This window comes from Pezoporus flaviventris, unplaced genomic scaffold (genome assembly GCF_033815535.1).
Source record: "Pezoporus flaviventris isolate CSIRO_AGI_PZ_B2104156 unplaced genomic scaffold, CSIRO_AGI_Pfla_v1 ptg000135l, whole genome shotgun sequence".
NCBI classification, from domain to species: domain Eukaryota; kingdom Metazoa; phylum Chordata; class Aves; order Psittaciformes; family Psittacidae; genus Pezoporus; species Pezoporus flaviventris.
This window is the reverse complement of record NW_026892683.1, coordinates 14,463-28,924: the sequence shown is the minus strand read 5'-3', so window position 1 is coordinate 28,924 and position 14,462 is coordinate 14,463.

Here is a 14,462-nt window from a genome sequence, read left to right as displayed (position 1 = left end):
GACACCATTTATACAAATATAGTGATTTATAAAGGGGGGGGGAAGGGGGGGGTTAAACCCATTGATTTCCACTAGGAAATAATTTAGGGGGAGAAAGTGCTGGAAGAGCCTAATTATTAATTGGCATATTATTATGATTATTAAGGATTTGGCCTCAAAATGAGGGGCTGGGAGGGGCTCCTGCAACCCCTTACTGTCTTGAATGCTATCGTCCCATTCCGCCCACCCCCTCCCCAGGGATATGGGGGAGACAAAGGAGATGTATGGGGGTGGGCGGGAGACCTATAAGGAAGCCTCAGCCCTATAGAAGACCTCAGCCCCATAGAGAAAGCTTGAACCCCCTAGCGAAAGCTCAGCCTATAGGGAATGCCTGAATCCCATAGGGAAGCCCCCAGCCCCATAGAGATGGATATTCTCAGTCCCCTGTAGAGGTTTGTGGCCCCATAAGAGCTGGTCCTCAGCCCCATAGAGATACTCTACCCCCTTATAGCCCTCTGCCCTATAGGGAAGGTGCTCAGTGCCATATGGATGCATATATGGTCCCATAGAGTTGCATTTGATCCCATACAGAGGCCCCATGTCATATATGGAAACCCATGGCCCCATATGGAAGCTCATGGCCCCATGTGGAAGCCCTCAACCCAACGCAGATGCTCGTGGTCCCATCTGGAGGCCCCATGTCACATATGAAGTTCATAGTCCCATACGGAGGCCCCATGTCACATATGAAGTTCATAGTCCCATACGGAGGCCCTTGCTCCTATATGCTCATATAGAGGCCCATAGCTACATATGGAGTTCCTCAGCCCTAAGCTCTAGATGGATGCTTGTGGTCCCATATGGAGGTCCCATGTTGGATATGGATACTCCTAGCCCCATATGGATGCTCCTAGCCTCATATAGAGGCCCTCAATCCCATATGGATGCTTGTGGTCTCATATAGAGGCCCCTGGTCTGATACGGATGCTGCTGGTCCCATGTTGTATATGGTTGCTGCTCGTAGGACCATATAGTGTCCCTCAGCCCCATATAGAGGCCCTCAGCCCTAGATGGATGCGGGTGATCCCGTGTGGAAGCCCCATGTCCTATATGGACGTTCCTAACTCCGTAAGGATGCTCCTAAACCCATGTGGATACCCTTGGTCCCATATAGACCCCTTCAGCCCCATATGGTGGTCCATAGGAGGACACAGCATCCCCTATACGAGTCCCATGAAGCATCTCCTGTGGCTCCATCCACTCCAGGCACTGGAGATGTCAAGTGTCCCTTATGGAATCCCAGCGCCTCCCTATGGAATCCCAGTGCTCCCTATGGAATCCCCGTGTCCAAGGGGGGGGGGGCTGTGTCCTATGTGGGGGTCACAGCTCCTATTTGTCCACAGTACCAGAGAAGATCCAAGATGCTTAGTGTCCCTTACGGAACCGCAGCGTCCCCATATGGAATCCCAGCATTCCTTATGGAATCACAGCATTCCCTATGGAATCCCGACATTCCAATGAGGGTCACAGCTCCTCTTTGTCAACGGTGCCAGAGAAGACACAAGATCCTCAGTGTCCCTTATGGAACTGCAGCTTCTCCCTATGGAATGGCGCATTCCCTATGGAATGACTGTGTTCCCTATGGAATGCCATTGGCCTTGGGGGGGGGGATCACAGCTCCTCCGATGGGATACAGGGTCAGACCCCCAAAACAGCCCCCAAATGGCTCCAAAACAGCCCAAAACCACCACCAAAACACCACAAAACCATCTCAAAAGCACCCCAAAAAACCCCAACACAACCTTCTCTTGATTCTCCTATGGGATACACGGTCAGAGGCCCAAAACATACCATAAACACCCCAAAAACACACTAAAACACCCCAAAACAAACTTATCCTTCTTCTCCAACAGGATACAGGTTCAGAAGCCAAAACAGCTCCAAAACCGCCCAAAACATCCAAAAACCACCCCCAAACTGAGACAAAGGGGGGGCACAAAATGGAATATAGAAATCTTTAGAATCACTTTTAAGTAATGTTAAGTTTGATGGTTTTGTACCAGTAGCAATGGAAAATTACTGAGGTGCGTGACACAGACAGAAAAAGATCCCATAGAGTGCAGCTGGAGAACACACTGAGAATTCTCACAAGAGAAATCCTTACAGCTGTGACACAGTTTAAGAAAAACAGTCCAGAAGAACAGGACACAGGATAAGGAGTATCTGGAACCGCAGGAGCCCAGGATGGGCTGCAGTTAAACCACCTGAGCAGTGGGAGGATGGGAGGATTGCTCTGTCTCTGGTGCTAACGAACCAATTAAGCTGGTGTGAGCATCTACAGCGCGTGCTTCAAGGGCTGCCAGAAGTGATGAAGATCGTTGGAGGAAGCAAACGACCCCCAGAGACCACCCCCACAGTTCTGTCCCATGCGGGGAACTCTCTGGAAAAGGATGTTCATGGAGAGCCGTTATGGCTCCGGCCAGGAGGGGACTACAACTCCCATCATGCCACGCGGCACCCAGAGAGCCCTGTCCTAGAGTCGCCCAGCCTGGACTACAACTCCCATGATGCAGTGCGACACCCATACAGCACCATTAAGGCGCCGCCCGGCTTGGACTACAACTCCCGTCGTGCCGCGCGGCGCTCCCAGCGCGCCAATTTCGCCCATCATGGCGGAGCTGGAGCTCCCCTCCCATCCCGACCTGCGCAGGTTGGAGCCCGCGGGACCCCCCAGTGGGGGCTTTTGGGGTCCTGGGGGGGTTGGGGTGCTCCTGACCCCCTCTCTTTGTCTCCCCCCCACCTCCAGGCTGTGCACGGGGCCCTGTGCCCCCATCCGGGAGTACATCATGGGCCACGTGCGGCACCCGCGGTGAGGGGGGCACCCCAACATCTGGGGGGGAGGAACTGCAACATCTGGAGGGACCCCAAACCTCGGATCGGTCCCTAAAATACATGGCGGGGGGGGGGGTGTTCCTATAGGAATGTGAAGAAGATCAAAGGGAACCTGCTGTGGTATCCGCTGCACCCCAAAGTGGGGGGGGACACCCAAGCTCATTGGGGAGCCTCCAAAACCCCTCAGGACCTCCCCAAACCCCTTTGCTTGTTAGGACCCCCCCAAAATTCCATTGGGATCCCAACAACCCCCCAGCACCCCCCAATTCCCCCTTGTGACCCCCCCAACCCCTTTTCTTCTCCCAGATCCATGCACAGGAGCCCAAATTCCTTTAGGTCCCCTCCAAATCCCATTGGGATCCCCAGGAACCCCCAGTTCCCTCCCCTGATCCTCCCCGACCCCCCCCAAACCCTTCCTTTAACCCCCCCCCCAGGTTTCCTCCTTAACTCGGGGCTCAGGTACCAGCACCTCAAGGAGATTCAGGTTTGGGTGGCAGGGTGGGGAGCGTTAGAGGGTTTTGGGGGGGCTCTGTGGGGTTTTGGGGGATCCCACAGGGACCAAAACACACCTCTGCACCCCAAAACCATCCCCCCTGCATCCAAAAACACCCCCTCTGCATTCCAAAACCATCCCCCCTGCACCTCAAAACAACCCCCTGCATCCCAAAACGCCACCCCCGCACCCCAAAACCATGCCCCCTGCACACGGGCCTCGATTTCCTGTGAAATCTTTATTTATTGGTTAAGTTTCCTTTTTATACATTCTTAAGGTGACCCCTCCCGCCTCCCCTCCCCCCACCCCCCCCCCCGCGCTATTTACATCGGTGTCAATAAGGCTTCGGATAGACCCCCCCCCCATCCCCCCCCTTTATCCTCCCCTCTCCCATCCGGGGTATAAAGAGGGGGGGAGGTCCCCACCCCCGTTTTTGGTTACATGAAGCCCCGAGGGAGGGGAGGGCTCTCCTCTGCACCGGTTACTGCAGGGCTCTCCCTCCTTAAAGAGCCCACGCTCACCGTGGGGGCCCCGTCACAATGGGCAAATCCACAGCGACCGCCACGGCTTTGGGATGGCGGCAGCATCGTGCCCATGGCCACTGGGCACCCAGGGGTGCTCCGGGAGTGGCTGCGGGGGGACCAGCCTCTGCCCAGCCGGCTCGGGGAGGTCCCTCACGGGCTGCTCTTCCTCAGTGCCTTTGGTCCGGAGGTGGAGCATGCGAGGGGTCACAGCTCAACGTGGGCCATGGAACAGGGCGTCACGGCCACCTACGAGGAGTGGAGAGGGACCGACATTGGCACAGCAGAGAATCATGGAATCCCAGAGTGGGCTGGAAGGGACCTTAAAGCTCAGCCAGCTCCAACCCCCAAAGGCACGGGCAGGGACACCTTCCACTAGAGCAGCTTGCTCCACGGCCCTGTGTCTCTGTGCACTCCCAGGGCATCCTGGGGATACCCCTAGAGAATCCCAGAGAATGCCTGCAGCACCTCCAGAGCACCCCATGGACCCAGTCAGAGCTCATGCATCACAATGACCTTGGGGACATGGAGACCACAGGGGTGGCTGATTCTGGAACTCCCCGTGTTCAGGTGTGTGAGGTCACAGAACCCCACAGAACCCTCCAGCAGAGGCACCGGGAGACGACAGCTGCCCCACGGAACACAAGCTACCGGTGGAGGAGGCAAGAGCAGCTCCTCTGGTGGTTCCCGTCTTGGTGTCTCGGAGCCGGTGCCGCCTGTGGACACAGGAGCGTGGAAGGAGGTGGGTGGCGATGGCGATCTTGGGGTGCTGTAGGAGTTGCCAGAACACCTCAAGAGACTTCCCCAGAGTGGCTGCTTTGGACTCGCTGTGTGAGTTGGGCTGGCTGAGCCGGCAGCGGAGCGCTGCGGCTGCCGAGGGATGATCCTGGGATCTGCCCTCATTTCTTGTGGGGAGAGCAAGGGCCTGTGGGGATGGGCCAAGGGGGAACGATTTTAACGTGACAGAGAGGGGAGATTGAGATGAGATCTTAGAAGTTGTTCCCTGTGAGGGTGGTGGGACAGTGGCACAGGGTGCCCAGAGAAGCTGTGGCTGCCCCATGGCTGGCAGTGTTCAAGAGAGAGCTGAAAATGCCGTGACCCTTTCCTTGGTCCATGGTTGAGTTGCTTTGGAGATAAATGTGACTTTACAGCTCTAACACCAAAAGGAACTTTTCCCCTTCACGTGCAGCAGACACACAGATCTCTTCTGGGTCATGTGCACTTGAAAGTCACTGAAGAAAGTAACTATAGGTGGGAAAGGAAAGAGCACAGGAGGGAATTTTTAGTTCATTGTTGCTCTTCCTTGTAAAACCTGTAGGGCTCTAGCATCTTGTTCCGTATTTTCCATGGTAACTGGAATGTATTTGTGTTATTAAAGATAATATTTTATTCCCTCCTCACCTGTGTTCTGGGAGAAACAGCAGCAAGGGTCCCCCTCAATCCGTCCTTCTCACAGAGCAGTGTGGTCACCTCTCGCCTCTGTGCCTCCAAACAGAGTAGTGCTGAATTCCAGTTATAAACTGAGGGAAAAGTTGGGTTGGTTTACTCAGTGGTTAAGACTTTGTTCCAGGTGTTTAAGTCCCATGATTTATGCCAAGAGGTTTCTGCAATGCCGTAACTTGTCCAGCTGATTTCCGTGCTCTACCATAGAGCCGAATGTTTAACAACAAACAGAATAGAATGGAAATGAATGAAATTACAGTAAGCTGTAAAATTGGACTTAAAGTTGCTGTTGGTGACCATCCAGACAGGGTATCCCACAGAGATGTTGATATTGTCAGGTTGTTAGGGACAGGTTAATGGCTGGACTCGATGTTCTCAAGCGTCTTTTCAAATGAAATGATTCTGTGATGCTGAGAAAAGTTGATTTTTTGCCTTAACTCTGTCTCTCATCAGAGAAGTGACACTGCAGGAAGGCAGTGTGTCTGCCAGCTGAGGGAGGGAACATCAGGGATTGCTTCGGGTTGTTTCACTTTTGGGTTGCTTTTTCCTCCCCCTCCTCAGGAGAGTGATCCCCCTGGGATGGCATCTTTGCTGGTTTTGGGCTGGTTTTGGGTGTATTTGGGCTGGTTTGGTCTGTTTTTGGGGTGCTGACGTGCCACCCCCCAGTGCAAAGGGCCGTGTCCCTGCTCTCCCTCACGGAGCCGGTGCTGAGCCCCGACCCCCCCCTACCCCCGGAGAGGCTGCAGGGTGGCGCCCCCCCCATCAGGTCCACGGGCCCCCCTATACTGAGACCCCCCTCATGTCCCCACATGTGGGTCTGGGACCCCCCGCAATATGGGGACACCCCAGTACCCCCCCCTTGCCCTTTGCCCTACCCCCCCCCCCCCCCCCATCCTTGGACCTACCCCAGAAGGTGTCGCAGCTCGAGGCCAGGCTAAAGCAGCTCCACAGCGACCTCCAGAAGGTTCCATTTTGGGGGGGTTGGGGTGATTTGGGGCTGTTTTGGGTTCTCACTGGGTGCCACCCATAGGAGAAACAGGACAAGGTGGTTTGGGGGTGTTTTGAGGGTGCTTTTGGGTGTTTTGGGGTGTTTTTGTTCTGTTTTGGGGCTCCTACCCTGTATCTCATACGAGAAGCAGGATAAGGTGGTTTTGGGGTGGTTTTGTCCTGTTTTGATTTTTTTGGGGGCTCTGACCCTGCATCCCAGAGGAGAAGCAGGACAAGGTGGTTTTGGGTTGGTTTTGTCCTGTTTTGGGGTGTTTTTACGCTGTTTTTGGATGGTTTTATCCTGTTTTTGTCCTGTTTTGGGGGTGTGAAAAACTAGGGACTATGGTATTGTTTATTAAGATTTATGCTGAGCCTGATGTAAAGATTAGACAACAAAAAGAAAAGATAACCGTGGTCGCTTGTGCAGATTAAACCAGACACCGCTTGCGCAAGTTTTGAGGAAACATCTGCAAGTTTTGAGGAAATATCTGCAAGTTTTGAGGAAATATCTGCAAGATGTTCTAAAAAAACTGGCAGACATATGGGTGGGGGCAACTATTGCTTTGCTTAAGTGCTTTACTTGCATAAATTGACACCAAAATTACTTACAAACCGCAAGACGCTTACTAAGGGCTTTTGCAAAATAATTCTAAAAATTATTGCACAGCAAGTTGAAGACCATATATGGAAAAGGATATCTAAAGGTAACCGAGGAGGACTTCAAGCCTTCAGCCTCAAGCAACTGGGGGATGCGCAGAGTACTCCGTTGAAGATACGAATGCGGAACTGGAGGACTGATAAAAAGGGACTGTTAGAACTGTTCAGCACGGCAGTTGTCGGAGCGCAGACTCCCCTGTCGTCCAGCGCTGTCTTTGCTCATATTCTACTTGCTATAATTAATAAAATTTCAATTGGATTATGATCCGTTGTGGTCCTAATTTATAACAATTTTCATGGTGCCGTGACTCGGATAAGGAACGGTGGGCTTTGGTCCTCCGGGGAGGCGCCCCGCGACATTTCGCGGCCCCGCGACCAACAGCTCACCCCAACCTTACCGACGAACCTAAATTCTAGAATAATGAGCAAAGGAGAAACCGGTAAAATCCCATAAAATTCTGTGCACAGGAGTCCGGACGAAGACGCAGGACGCGTAAGTATATTGCGAAATTTTTCGTGGGTTTGCCGTTCGGGCGGGATTGGGTTTCCTGGAATATAACAAATGAGAGGTTCGATATACTGAACCAAGCGAGTGTGGACCCTTAAGTACTGCGTTTTCCATCTCCCGCGAGGGACTGGGCCAGGAACAAGGGGAGTGACTGAGTGTGTGTTTGTGGATATTCCAGAAGATGGGGGCGAAGGGCAGCAAGCCTTCGGCTCCCATGGGAAGGGTACCTACTGTACCTAAGAATACCCCTCTGGCATATATCTTAGATAATTGGAGATATTTCCCTGGAACCCAAGGGAAAGATAAGCAGAAGATGATAGAATATTGTACTAAGATATGGGGAGGGAAGAAGATTTTTAAAAATGTCTTTTGGCCAGTCTATGGGTCAGAAGAAGATTGGGTAAGACAGCTATTAAACCTCTGGGTTAATAGTAAAAAAACCCTTAACCCAGAGGAGAGTCAATATGCAGAAGTCTGGCTGGAAAAACCAGGAACTAGACTTTATACATTGAATGAACTGAAAACTAAATTAAAGAAAAAGAAGGAAGAATTGGATGAAACCCTTCTGACCCCCCCTCCTTATATTCCTCCTCCTGCTCCCACAGCCCCTCCAGAGGCCCCCAGAGCATCCACTCCCCCACCAGAGTCGGAACAAGAGTCTCCCCCTCCTCCTAGACGCGTAACTAGAAGTCAAAAAGGGGCAGCTCAGATGTACCCTCTAAGGGAAATACCCATGGGGGGACCTCAACCTGTGATCGGATATATTTCCGTACCTTTAAATTCGGCTGACCTACGAGATTTTAAAAGAACCGAGATGGGAAACTTAATTGAGGACCCACTCGGAGTGGCAGAAAGATTAGATCAATTTTTGGGACCAAACCTTTATACTTGGGATGAGATGCAATCTATCCTTGGTCAATTATTTACTACTGAGGAAAGAGATATGATCAGACGAGCAGGAATGAGACTGTGGGATGCTCAACATGTCCAGGGACCCCAAGCAGATATTAAATGGCCACTCCAAAGACCTAATTGGGATAATCAAGATCCGGTACACAGAACTCATATGCAGGATCTGAGAACTATAGTAATTCAGGGAATTAGAGAAGCAGTACCCCGTGGCCAGAATATCAATAAAGCATTTAATGAAATGCAAAAGAAAGATGAAAGCCCTACTGAGTGGCTAGAACGACTGAGGAAAGCCCTTCAGCTGTACTCTGGGGTAAATCCAGACGACCCTTTAGGGCAAGTGCTCCTCAAAACTCAGTTTGTGGCAAAATCATGGGAAGATATCAGAAAGAAGATTGAAAAGTTAGAAGACTGGCAGAATAGAGGGCTGGATGAATTACTGAGAGAAGCTCAGAAAGTTTATGTAAGGCGGGAAGAAGAGAGCAGCAAGCGACAAGTAAAAATGATGGTAGCAGTGGTCAGAGAGGATCGCAAAGGGCGAACTGGTGAACACAGATCTGCTGGAACGAAACAAGGGAACGTAGTAGTAGAGAAGGAACAGAGATATTGTTTTTACTGTGGAAAGAAGGGACATATAAAGAAGAATTGCAGACAAAGGATCAGGGATGAGGAAATGTTGAAAACAGAATAGGGGAGTCAGGGGCTCTATATCTTAGGGGACCGGAGTCATCATGAGCCCTTGATAAAATTAAGAATAGGTCCCCATAAACAAGAGTTCACCTTTTTAGTAGACACTGGGGCTGAAAAATCAACTATTAAGCAAATACCTGAGGGATGTAAAGTTTCCCCTGAAAAAGTACAAGTAATTGGGGCGAAAGGAGAACCCTTTAAAGTAAGCAAAATCAAAAATGTAGTATTCGAAACTGAAAATAAATTTGGAATAGGTGAACTCTTGCTCGTCCCTGAAGCAGAATTTAATCTGTTAGGACGAGATTTAATTGTTGAATTGCAATTAGAAATTAAAGTAAAAAATAATGAACTAACAGTGTCTACTTATCCTTTGACCGTGGATGATCAAAAACAAATTAACCCCGATGTCTGGTACTCTCCGGATACAATAAGTAGACTGGAAATCCCACCAATTAAGATCCAGATTTCCGAACCCCACATACCTGTGAGGGTGAAACAATATCCCATCTCCCTAGAAGGACGGAGAGGATTAAAACCAGAAATCGATCGATTGTTGGCAAAAGGAGTCTTAGAGCCTTGTATGTCACCCTTTAATACTCCCATTCTGCCTGTAAAGAAACCAAATGGGAAGTATCGGCTCGTACATGATTTAAGAGAAATAAACAAAAGAACTATTACCCGGTTCCCTGTAGTAGCAAACCCATACACATTGTTAAGTAAACTAGGACCCCATAATTCCTGGTATAGTGTAATTGATTTAAAGGATGCTTTTTGGGCCTGTCCACTGGCAGAGGAATGTCGTGATTATTTTGCTTTTGAATGGGAGGACATAGAGACAGGCCGTAGACAACAATTGAGATGGACCGTGCTTCCTCAAGGGTTTACGGAGTCCCCTAATTTGTTTGGACAAGCCCTGGAAGAGCTCTTAAAGGAATACCAGGTCCAAATGGGAAACGTGTTGTTACAATATGTAGATGATCTACTCATAGCAGGGAATAATAAGGAGGATGTAAGAAAAGAAAGCATTCGACTCCTAAACTTTCTTGCACAAAAAGGACTACAGGTATCACAGGAAAAGTTACAATTTGTGGAGGAAAAGGTGAAGTATTTGGGACATTATTTGTTTAATGGCAAGAAGATATTGGATCCAGAACGCATTAAAGGAATTCTGGAATTACCTATGCCTGTCACTAAGAGGCAAATTAGGCAGGCATTAGGGCTATTTGGGTATTGTAGGCAGTGGATAGAGAACTACAGCTTTAAAGTTAAATTCTTATATGAACAACTGTCTAAAGACAAACTACCCAAATGGACCCCACAAGATCAAGAGCAGTTTGCCAATCTCAAAAGGGAACTAAGCCAAGCACCGGTTTTAAGCTTACCAGATTTAAAGCGGCCATTCCATTTATTTGTTAACATACATGAAGGTACGGCATTCGGAGTATTAACTCAGGAATGGGCCGGACAAAAGAAACCGGTGGCATATCTATCAAAGCTGTTGGATCCTGTGAGCAGGGGTTGGCCAAGTTGTTTACAAATCATTGTTGCTGCTGCCTTATTACTTGAGGAAACAAATCGCATTACCTTTAATGGAGAGGTTGTCTTATATGCGCCTCATAACATCCGGGGAGTGTTACAACAAAAAGCAGAAAAATGGCTTACAGATAGCCGATTATTAAAATATGAGGGAATACTTATAGAGTCCCCTAAATTATCTTTGAAAACTATTGGAGCAGTTAACCCCGCTGAATTTTTGTACCCAGGAGAAGGTAATGAATTATTGCACAATTGTTTTCAAACAATTGAACAACAGACACGCATTAGGCCAGATTTAGAAGAAGAAGAACTACAATGTGGAGAAGTATTATTTATAGACGGGTCATCACGAATAGTGACAGGTAAACGATTATCTGGATATGCCATTGTTAAGTTGGAAAAAGGGGAATTTAGGACAATAGAATCAGGCCCCCTGAGTGCTAGCTGGTCGGCTCAAGCCTGTGAGCTGTATGCATTGTGGAAAGCATTAGTGTCACTAAAAGGAAAGGATGGAACTATATATACAGACTCACGCTATGCGTTCGGAGTAGTGCACACTTTTGGAAAAATATGGGAGGAAAGAGGTTTTGTTAACTCACAGGGAAAAGAACTAATACACCCGGAATTAATTCGGAGAGTTCTGGGGGCATTGAAAATGCCAAATAAAATAGCAGTTGTACATATAAAGGGACACCAGCGAGGTACAAGTTATCAAGTTAGGGGAAATAATGCAGCTGATACAGAAGCAAAACGAGTGGCAGGCAATTATAGTATGATTTTGACTATGCAACAAGTACCTGTTAATAAGAATTTGAGTTTTGAGTCTGCAGAAAAGGAAAAACTAGAACAAATGGGAGCTAAGGAACAAGATGGGAAGTACATATTGCCAGATGGGAGAGAAGTCTTGCCGAAAGGCATAGCACTCGAAATATTTTCAAAAATACACAGTAAAACACACTGGGGAACACAGGCGTTAGTTGATCATTTCAATCAACAGTTTGCCTGTATAGGCGTATATAATATAGCAAAGACAGTTATGGCAGCCTGCGAGACCTGTCAAAAGGTTAATCGAAACAACATGAGACAAAGACCTCTTGGAGGACGTTCCCCAGCATACAGACCTTTCTCACACATACAAGTAGATTTTACTGAACTACCTAGGGCAGGGCGTTATAAATATTTATTAGTTATGGTGGATCATTTAACACATTATGTTGAGGCTTTTCCTACCTCCAGGGCTACTGCTAACCAAGTTACTAAAGTGTTACTTGAACACATTATACCTCGATATGGAGTACCTGAAGTAATCGACTCGGACAGAGGAACACACTTTGTGTCAAAAATTGTTAGAGATCTAACAGAAAGCTTGGGTATTAAGTGGGAATACCATACACCATGGCATCCACAGAGTTCGGGAAAAGTTGAAAGGATGAATGGGGAAATCAAAACTATCCTAACTAAATTAATGATAGAAACCAAATTATCATGGATTAAGTGCCTACCCATGGCTCTATTGATTCTCAGAACTCGACCCCGAGCAGATGTGGGAATATCAGCATTTGAAATGGTGTATGGAATGCCCTATAGAATTGAAAGCCCACAGACAAATATTTTAATTCGAGACCGTGCGATTAATGACTATATTTTACAATTAGCAGAACACCGTAATAAGCTTTGGGAACGGGGACTGATTGTACAACGACCGCCGTTGGACTTAAAAATTCACAATCTTGAACCTGGAGATTGGGTATTGGTTAAAACGTGGAAAGAAGAAACCCTAAAACCTAACTGGGAGGGACCCTATCTTGTTTTACTTACAACAGAAACAGCTGTCCGGACTGCTGAGCGCGGATGGACTCATGCCAGTCGCATTAAAGGCCCAGTGACGAAACCCCACTGGAAAGTAATCAGTGCACCAGGTGATACCAAGATAATATTAAGAAGATAAAGTTATGATAGAGACTTGGTTTGATTATTTTAAAGCTTTACCCTTTGGAGTTAAGTGTGTGATTTGTTTTGCAATTGCTGTTATAATGTCTTTAATAGTGTATTACCTGTGGAAACATACCAAGTGCGGTCGTAAGAATTGTTAAATACCCATGCAACCTGATATAGACTATAGAGACCCCACGGGAATAAGGAACAATTATATACAAAACCTACGATTAAGGTGTAGCAACCCACAGTGTGATTGTTATCCATTTGTATGTTTTAAATGCAAGGTATGCCAGGACAAATGGTGGGTGCACTGTTATGAGGGGTACCCTCCGAACGGAGTCTGTGAACAGTGCTATAAATTTGAAAGATCATTAACCGATTGGAAATTAAAACAATTTGAACAAAGACGAGAAATTGTAAAAGGATTCCCCCAATGGTGGGATATTTTTACTAAGGGAATACACCCCCAATATTATTGTTACCACTCAAATCAACCAGTCCCTTTTGTGACTGAAATCGTGGCTGTCCAGTGCCGGAGGGAAGTACTAACCGTGTCTTGCTTGGCCCCATTAATTAAGGCTGTAAAGTGGGAAGCCTATGTAAGCAGGCAAAAAGCCCGAAACAGCTATTCTCCTGAAGAATTCCCTTGCTGCCGAGAAGATGGTACACCCCGTGGCTCGAAGCAACCGAGTCGACGGGCGAGGCAGAAGAGAAACAAACCGTGGAGAAAAGAGCCAGAAAAATGGGATGCAGAAGCAGCCATGGCCGAACTTCCCCAGGACTGGTAAGAATATATTTAAATTGGCAAAATTGACAAACACCCTTTTTCCTGGTATACCATTAGTCTTGATATTGATAATAACCCAGGCAAAAGGGGAAAACCCACATGAACCATTTAAGTGGGAACTAGTATCTTGGGAAGGAACGAGAACAATAGCCACTTTTAGCGACCCAGGGCCACCTGAATTCATAGTGGAACTTTGTGAATTAATACCAATACCTTGTGAAAAGGGGCCTCCATTTTATATATGCCCGGCCTCTGGACCAACTTACTGTAATTATCCCGGACATTACTATTGTGGGTATTGGGGATGTGAGACAATAGCCTCAGGCTGGTCAGTAAATACTCCTGATAAATATCTAAAAGCAACCTGGACTCCTAACGGATGTGTACCTGAAGGCATAGGTGTAGATCTTACAGGTCTACGTGACGAATATGTATCTTCACGTGACAGGGAAATCTGTACCTACATCAAATTTCAAGTATTAAATCCCCAAGATGACAAGTGGTTAATAGGACGAACATGGGGAATACGTATCTATGCAGGAATTCCCAAAGACAGGGGAGGGCACTTTCTCATAAGAAAAGTTAAAATACCACATGATCCACTCCCTGTTGGGCCGAATAAAGTATTGAATCCACCCACTTTTCCTAAGGAAAAGTTTGTCTCCACAAGTGTTAACTCCCTATCTGTAACAGACGCGGTGACTGAGTCTTCTGTAGTTAGGGATTCAGGAAAGTCAAAATTCAAAGACCCTTTATGGGATTTAATGCAAGCCTCTTATCGTGCCCTTAATGAAAGCAAACCAGATCTAACTAAGGAATGCTGGTTATGTTACAATGTTGGACCACCATATTTTGAGGCAATTGGGAAAGTAGGGAAGATTCAATGGTCTAGTGGTTCAAACCCACAAGAATGCCCATGGGATGACCAGAGAAACCATACGCAAGGCATTACTATTCAATTAGTAACAGGCCAAGGAAAATGTATAGGTACAGTGCCCAAAAAGTATCAGCCTTTGTGCAACCAAACAGTCACTATAGAAAAACACACTATAGAGAAACACAAGAATAAAAATGACAAATGGGCTATCCCGACACCAGGAGCTAAATGGGTTTGTTCAGACA